The 9,737-nt window shown below is 34.5% G+C and overlaps 1 long non-coding RNA gene across 1 annotated transcript in view; it reads left to right on the top strand.

The window, feature by feature from the left end:
- The window catches only part of LOC118768666, a 10,211-nt gene extending 2,210 nt beyond the window's left edge, over nucleotides 1-8,001 (top strand). Inside the window, exons 2-3 of the long non-coding RNA XR_005004445.1 lie at nucleotides 968-976; nucleotides 7,872-8,001. This is a non-coding gene — a long non-coding RNA (uncharacterized LOC118768666). The remainder of the gene's footprint in view (nucleotides 1-967; nucleotides 977-7,871) is intronic.
- The last annotated feature ends 1,736 nt before the right edge of the window (nucleotides 8,002-9,737 follow it).

The raw sequence follows: 9,737 nt of genomic DNA on the forward strand, positions 1-9,737 counted from the left end.
ATGAGCTGTTCATTCAAAGGGGTCTTGTGGTGTGAATGAAACTTTGAGAATGTAGTGGTATTATTTAGTGAATACAGAGGGAAGAAGAGATGCGTATGCTAAAATGATGAGAGAGGTAAAAGGAAAAGGTGAGAAAAGAAGAAGGAAAGAAAGAGAAAAAGAAAATGAAAGATGTGTGAGAAAATGAAAAAAATGTGCAAAAAAGAGAGTTGGTGGTCAAGATATTATGAGGGTGATAGGAGAGGAGGGGTAGGAAGTATTAAAAATATTAAAAGTAATGAATATGTGTGAGGTGGGGTGATATGTTAAAATGGCACTAAAGAATGGGTACAGAAAAAGGTATAAGAGGGGGTTGTTCTAAAGTGAATAGTAAACTACGAAACGGAATGGAAGAATATTAAGAATGGTCAAGTTTCTATTAATAGACTTATGTGTTTATTCTACTGGTTAATGTGACAGAGTGGGTAGAGGAATCAGAGGGAAAGAAATAAAGTCTATACCCATATACGCACGCGCGCACGTATGTACATATGTGTGTGTATGCATTATTAAATAGGCCTGCGTACTTGAGTGTTTAAACCCGTACGCATGCATGCATATATATATACACGTATGTACGTATACAATATACGCATGCATGCATACACACACATATACAAATACATACACACATATATATGTACACACGCGCATACCCTTAAATACATGCATAATACATGCATATACGCACACATGTGAGGAAATATGCATTCATACATGCACACATACACGCACACACATGCACACATACTTCAATATACATACGCCCATATATCCGCATGCGTACGCATATGTATGTCCATGCACGTAGTATTAAACAATTAAAACTAAGATTAGAGAATTAAAAAATTAATGGAAAGTGAAACGGGGTTGTTGGGGATCACGTGATATGTGCTGTGTGGTTATTTAAGTTGCATTTAGATTTGAGGTAAAATTCGTAGGTATGGATAAAGCGGCGGTTGCACGTACCTAGGATCTCATTATAGTTATTTAGTAGAATTGAATAGTTGTTATTTTAATGTGTGTGTATATATATATATATATATATATATATATATATATATATGCATGCATGCATACAGGTTTATATACACAAGTACGCCGTCCTATATAATAATGCTTACGCAACGCATTCCAGCCATGATTAACCAGTTCACGTTTTGCAGACAAATTGTGGAATGACATCATTCATAATTCTGTTTGTCTTTTTACTGACGATGTGAATATGTTGCAGCTGCTACTTCTAGCTTGTCAGCGTAGTTTTATCAGTGGTTGGTATTGGATTATTGTAAATACGGGACTGTGTGAGCTGAATAATGAGAGCATGTAACAGTGATGTCATTGGCGGGATTTGTCGTTGTGTGGACACGAAGTTATTGCTGTTGGTATTGTCGATGCCTCAGGTTAAATCATATCAAACAGAGGATTATAGGCTTCTAAGACATTGCCACTCCATCTTAGATTCGGGAATAGATTAGCCCGGAATATATTATCCGAAGTGTTCTTCGTCAATATGTTAATGTGTGGCATAAAGGTGGTTTGGGTACTAATCCTACGTTGGAAACAAGAACAAGAAAGGTTTACGTAGCGTATGAAGTAAAAGAATAGAAGCTAGGGTGGACCATTGGCGATTGGTATCGACGTAGTAAGAGAGAATTTTGTTCTTATAAAACAGCAAAATATTCGCTGGAATGGGCTGAAACCTCTTTCTAAACTACAAATAATTCAGAATAACCATATAAAGGAACGAAGATCAAAATAGTGATGGGTAAAAGTATGGTTCCAGGGGCAAATTCATTCTCCTAGGGCAAAAAAAAAAAAAAAAAATAGTCACAGTGAATGCTTTTCACGTTCTACTATGCTGAGATATGCTAACAATGTACGTAGACAGCATTATTTTGACCCACCCTGCTTCGCACGCTTGAACTCTGTATGTGTGTGTGTGTGTGTGTATGTGCTAATGTAATGCGTTTTATAGGTACACGTAGTGGAATAGACTATAAGCAAGAAATAATCTAAAGATAGATATGTATATAGACAGATCGGTAAGCGTACAACTACAAACACGGACAAATTAACACACACACACACACACATATATATGTAAATATATATTATATAATGTATGTGTGTGTATATATATCATTGTGTTTGTGTGCATATATATGCATGTATTAGTGTGTATATATATATATATATATATATATATATATATATATATATATATATAATATAATATATATATATATATCCACATTAAAAGACATCAATAAACAAACACACACATAACCTGATCGAAGATGAAAGCAAGTTAAGTATGCAACCAAGAAGGCACGTACATTAACATACATGCATAAACACACACAGACATCACACATCTCACACACACATACAGTCTCCCCCCACCACCACGCGTACACTTACACGTTGTTACACGAATACATACAAATAAGAAAAGTACACACACATACAGTTATACATCCTTCGTTTCCGCCAAACAAATTCATGGGCAACATGGCGCATATTTTCTGCAACAGGATCCATTTTGGGTTGTTTACGTATTGCAAATCCAGTTTATAACACTCCGGCTTGATAGCACAGCGGTTATTTATGGCAGATTAATAATTGAACGAATACATGCTGCTGTTTTAAAATAAACCTTCCGTTTCGTGTTCCTTTGTTTCTCTCATATTTATTAAAGGGTTTTGTTTGTTTTTTTACTGTGTTTTGTGTTATAAAGATTTCTCTTCTCCATCTTCTTCTCTCTGTCTCTCTCTACATACATACATGCGTGTGTGTGTGTGTGTGTGTGTGTGTGTGTGTGTGTGCGCGCGCGCGCGCGCGGCGCGTGTGTGTGTGTATATACATATATATATATATATATGATAGAGAGGGAGAGAGAGAGTCAGAGAGAGGGAGTGAGAGAGACAGAAAGAGCGTGTGTGTGTGTTTGTATCATACATATATATATTTTCTCTTTTTCTATCAGTCTGCCTATCTATCAATATCTTTCTATCAATTTATCTATCTATATATGTGTCGGTCTGTGTATACATATATGTCTCTCACCCAGTATCTATGATTATCTTTGTATTTCCATCTCTGTGATAATCTATATATCCCTCCATATATCTATCAGTTTTTTTTTATCTATTTTTCTCTGTATGTATGTTTTTGTCTTTCAGAGTCTATGTGTGTATATATATATATATATATATATATATATATATGTGCATGTGTATGAAAGTATATGTGTGTGTGTGTGATCGCGCATGTGTATACATCCATAAAATTCTTTGGAAATATCTCGTAAATATATTTTTGTATAAATCATTTTATCAGAGTGCTCAGTATAATAACAAAGTAGAAGACATTTCTATTTAGACCGATACCAGAATAAAATATGCCGAAAGGATTAACGGTAATATTGATCGCGTTGGACATGTAGCATAGGCTGAGGGAAATTCCTCCCTCTCTGTTATATATACATAAACACGGACGTAGAAGATACCAGCTAGCCTTCGGCTGCCCTTTTGGACCCTGTTGTGTCCACTACTCTGATTGGCGCAATTTGTCCCTTGCTCTATTGCGTGCCAATATCCAACCCATCCAATCGCAGCCTTCTGATAAGGTCACGTAAGATAGTCTCTTCCAAACTTCCGGTGAGCTGATAGCACAGTATAAAACGCTAGCTTCACAGCATCTCGATGTCTTTCGTTTCCAGGCCTTTTGAGGTCTAGCCAGACCACAGAGCACAGTCAGTTCCAGCGACGGCACAACAGCAGCAACATGGAGGCGCAGCAACAATCGTCCAACAGCATACGGCAGTCTCTTTTTTCGTCGCCTCCATCTTCTTAACATCATCAACAACATCTCTCTACGAACACAGCAGCCAGCAACCCACGCAAAGGTTCTATCTCAATAAGTTGTGGAGATACCGGTATTGTCATATATAAGCTAAGTATGAATTTATAGGGGCACAAAATTAGATTTATTAAAGGTTATTATAAAATAATAAAATGATCAGGTAAGGTAGAGCACCATAGAAAAGGAATAAAGATAGCCTAATCAGTAAAACTATAATAAAGTATAAATACCTTATTAACATCGATAGAGAAGATTTATAGAAAAAGTATAACAATTTAAGTATTATGAAGTAATAGTTGTTTATTTACTTATTTAGCTTAATACTATCAAGACTGGTACCCGGTATGATGTTAAAAGGACATGCTTAATTATATACTAATTTTAAATTAAGAGGTATAATATAGGTTTTATAAGTTATTAGTGTTAATCCGTACAAGATATTACAGTTTCTTAGGGGTACTTAATTGGAAGGGATACTTGTATAAAGGCCAATATATATACTAAGATCAGGAGGGTGGAACACTTTAAGAAAGGGATAAATAAAGTAATTACTAAAACTATTTTAAACAATATAGCCATATTGTATGAAGTAAAAAATTTAGGGTTATCAAGAAGATTTAGCATTGAAAGAACAAATTAACTGTATATTAATTTAATTATAATCTAAGCAATTTAATTTTTAAGTTGTGAAGATACCCTCATTGTTTAATATATAAGCTAAGTATGAATTTATAGGGGTACAAAAATTTAGGTTTTTCTAAAGGCAATTATAAAGTATTAAAAAGTTCAGGTAGGGTAGAACACCACAGAAAAGGATAAAAATAGCTTAATCACTAAAAACTATGATGAAGTATATATACAACTTAGTAATATCAATAGAGAAGATTTCTAGAAAATTTATACTAATTCACGTATTTAAAACTTCCTGATACCTTAGTAGCTTCTAAGCAAGTTATCTGTCTATCTCCTTACCTTCTTGGAGATTTTAGGTAAAATTATACTAATGTGGCCTGTTTTAATTTAATTAAATTCTGTCTTAATGCAGCTGAGAATTACTTTGCATTTAAATTGATGTAATGATAACATTGTTCAACTAAATAGAGTTGCTTGAAACAATCGTACTGCATTACCTCTGGATATCCTTGTTGCCTATTTGATATATATTATATATATATATAATATAATTATATATATATATATATATATATATATATACATAACAACCATGCAGAAGTAAGATTATTCTCCCGAATTTGCAGATGTATATACATAAAAGGAGTTTTCCTACTGTATCATTGCATATGGTGGCTGATGAACTGCATGGGTATGTGTGCGTAACTAGAGAGCAAGCGGAAGCAGGAATACTCGCGCGCGCGCATGCATGCATACATACATACATATATATATATATATATGTATGTATGTATGCGATCGTCGTACAGTTTTCATTGAGAATCAAACTGTCCGACGGACTGGAACGTGAAACTAGAATAGAATTTCTTTGTGATGTTTTTGTAACGTTTTTGCAGCTTCAATAATAAAACATATTACTCAACCTCCGGTATTCGATTAACACATTTTGCCACCCTGTCTCAGGTTTAAGTGCTGGCTCTGGTATATATATATATATATATATAATATATATATATATATATGTGTGTGTGTGTATATCAGTATATACACACGTACGCAATTATGTATAGATAAGTGAATATGCAGAAATATGAAGATGCCATCATCAAATTAATAATTCGCATGTAGCATATAATCCTGTGTATATCCTTGGGATGTGTATGTTTACATTTGCTTAATCCTCATCCACGTTTGTATGTATGTGTGGTTGTGCGCGTGCGTATGTGTCTGTGTGTATGTGTATTTGCGTGTGCATCGCATTTATTTGTGTGCCAATTTGTATACAAATTCATAGACTTATCCATGCACGCACACAGCGAATCTATGGCAGTCCTGTGTAAGCAGCATCACTGTATGTCTCTGATTTCTGAACCCGCATTGTTCTGTGTGTGTGCGTGTGTGTATATATATACATACATATATATATATATATATATATATATATATATATATAATATATATATATATATATAATATAAACATATCTAATAAATATATATATATACACAGAATATATACGTTAAATAGCTTTAGATATTCATATATATATACATATATACATATTCAAACATATATACATACACCACAACTATAAATATATATATATATATATATATATATATATATATATTTATATATATATAAATATAACATACGTATGTATATGTATACCCAGGCACCTAACTGTACGGCTCCTATTTCATTGAAGATATATCAGCCTATGGCAGAGAGAAGATTTTCAAGAAAATAAATCAATATTTGAACCAAGTTGCAATATACAGGATACCAAAAATAGTTTCTGTGCCAATAACTTGGCAATTTGTAAACCATATTCTCCGTTCAAGAAACTGGTTAGAAGAATTTATTAAGTCGATGACTATAGCATAGATATATAGATGTACTTGCACATATATATATATATATGTATTTATGTATGTATATATATAAATGTATAAAATGTTTTTGTATGTATATACATTATATATATATATATATATATATATATAATAATATATTGTGTGTGTGTGTGTGTGTACGTATGTATATCGTCTTTTATCCATTACTTGCATCGATGGTTTGACTACGCCATGTGGGGTACCGCTCTACAGAACTTTTAGTCGAACGAATCGACCTTAGCCCTTTATTTAAGCTTAGATACACAGACACTGACACACACACGACGATCTTTCTATTACCTTCCGCCAAGTCGATTCGCACGCACACACATACAGCCTTTCTCCACACATATATGCATATATGTGTATATATATCTGTGTATATATTTAACTATGTATTTATGCTGGGTATCTTGGAAAATATACTAAAGCATACGTATGTTACAGACACCCAATCACCCAATAGCCAGTACTTTGTGCAAACATACAGATATGCACACGTCCACGCACGCACACTCACAGACACACACACAAATACACATCAGCGCACGTATACCCTCCCACGCGCGTTTGAAAGTAGGCAAATATTCTTCGAATTAACTTTTTCTGCAGTTATTTCTCTCTCACTCTCAAAAATATACATGGATACATGCATGTATAGAACTAGGCGACAGCGAAAGTAAAGCTTCTAAGTTCGCTAGCCTCGTACGTGATTTAAACGTCCCACCATATATGATAAAAGCAGAAAATAATCGAAAAATCTACACCATATGTTAACGAATCAAATAACGTAGGCTACATGTATCTGAAAGAACTCACCTATTTTTCAAATGTAAGAAATCTAACACACTGCTGAATTGTGGATCATACATTTTCAGCGGTTGTAAGCACACGACTAAGTTCCTATTTACGAACTAGAAAGTGCCACACTCTCTGGGTTGAAGAACAGTACCACAGACTCTAAGCCATTATTGTTTCAGCCTTGTATTTTACGATTTAAGCGGTAAAAACTATAATTTCCCCTAGTTTTCGACATTCCACCAATTATATCTACTTTCTCCCTTTTCTCATACCCTATTGTCTCCCACCCTGTTGTCCCATCTTTAGTTTGTTATGCTATGTGGGCAGTACCTGATGATTGCACTAAGCCACCAAACGTGTTAAAAAATACTGTCTGGCATACTCTCAGCACCTAAAATTAATAATAGCACCGAGAAACAAATATTGTGTTTATTAAATAATATATACTTCGTAGCTTTTAAGACTCCTATTTTTAGCAAAGCTGGTGCTTCTTAGTATCCAAATTATATTTAGTTTTATATATATTTATTATTTCGCCTATACGGTTTTTATGCTTGTGGTCACTAACAATATTATTTCTTATGAATAATAATATTGATTCTTATGAATAATACTCTTCTTTATATAAAACTCTAGTCTGTCTGTCTGTTCTCTATGCATTTTCAAAGGGCTCAACCAAATCAAATCAAATTTTACAACGTAATAGTATCAGACCCCGTGAGTGTCAACATGTAATTTGTTTTGCATTTGGATTAAAACAATATAATATTAGTACTGGTTCGGTATTACGTGTCAAAAGTGAAAGACTAACATCTATATTGTAATGTGGTATAATATTGTTTCACTTTCATTCTTTCACTTTTAATTCTATTGTGATAACATTAAGATTATCTTAAATCTAATATATTTGAAATAAATGAACAATTCACATCTTAATGTGAACAGCAGTACGCATCGGCAAATTTCCGTCCTACGGCCACCACAGCGGAAGGGTGTGTCAGTTAATAATTATCGCAGAAGCTGCAAGTTTGCAACGTATTTACAATTACATATTTACCCTTAAATTAATATTCAATTCGTGGAAGCTGCAGCACATAAGATGCAGTCTTAATACATAAGGGAGATGAGACTTTCCCAAGATCAGCAAATCAATGCTGCATCACGTCAAACGGAGTCACAAGACAGATGAGGGATGAGACTTCCTCAGGATCAGCAAAGGTATGCTGCAGCGCCTCACATGGAGACTCAAGAGAAAAAAGAGATGAGACTTTCTCAAGATCATCAAATGCATGCAGTAGCACATCAGATGGAGTCTCAATACAGAAGCGAGATGAAACTTTCTCAAGATTAGCAAAAGCATGATGCATCATTAAAGTTGAAGTCCAATAGAGAAGCTCTCAGAAACAGACTACGTACAAATTCTTTCTTCACAACTCCTGGAGCTGCTTTCAGATATGATCCATCCTATTCTTATAAAAATGGTAATTTTGTCCAAATTGCTGTGCTAAACTGAAATTGTCGTTTCTGCAAAACTTTAAAATTATAAAATGAAACAAATGTCATGTCCTGCGCAGGCGGTAACGAAAGATTGCCAGCACTACCAGCTCCTTCCCACCCTCTTATGGATCTTCTGGGAGGCATTTTCTGAACAATATCAGACAATACAACTCAGCATTTCAAATGACATCGTTTGGTGCATCTAAGGAGATAGTTGAACATGGATTTACGCCGACATTCAAAGTTCAAGGGCAAGTCTGTCACCTCATTGGTTCCCTGTAACCCACAAATGAACAACCACAGTTCATCCAAATTTATGCTATGAGTGATTTAGGACAACAAACCCGAAGGAGGTGTCAAAACCTCAGACGATGAGCCGTGTTAGACACAGTGCCGACTGCCGCAAAGGAGAGTATATCCTCTGACAGCTTTTCATTGCGTTCAAAAGGCACATAACCCCTACCCCCAATTTCCCACGACAGGTTAGGACCTGGAACACTCCAAACGGACGCATGGTATGCCACTTAGTTTAATTAGCCCATCATTACTCCACAAATAGTTTGTCGTCAATGTTGAATTTTTCCCTGTTTCAACGTAACTGTAATATATATACAAAGTATGCCATTTTAATCCCGAGCAACGCCGGGTATCTCTGCAAGTATATTTATAAATAATTCACTTAGTTCGTTCTTTCAATGCGGCTGGGGCCCCCAAACGAACACAGACTTTGGGAAGTGAATTAGCAGTATTGTTATGAGTAGACCTGGCTGAAGAAAAGCAAGTGCTCTCTGCCGCAAAATTTGAAATCATGATACCAGGTTAACTTCCATTCCTTTTGCAATCTTGCACATATATACACACATATATAAATGTGTATATACACCCACACCTACACATACGCATACAGATATATATATATATTCGTGTATATATTGTGTACACATACATTCACGGTCACATATATACACACGAATATATAGATATATATATGTATGAATATAATCA

This window comes from Octopus sinensis, unplaced genomic scaffold (genome assembly GCF_006345805.1).
Source record: "Octopus sinensis unplaced genomic scaffold, ASM634580v1 Contig00612, whole genome shotgun sequence".
NCBI lineage: Eukaryota > Metazoa > Mollusca > Cephalopoda > Octopoda > Octopodidae > Octopus > Octopus sinensis.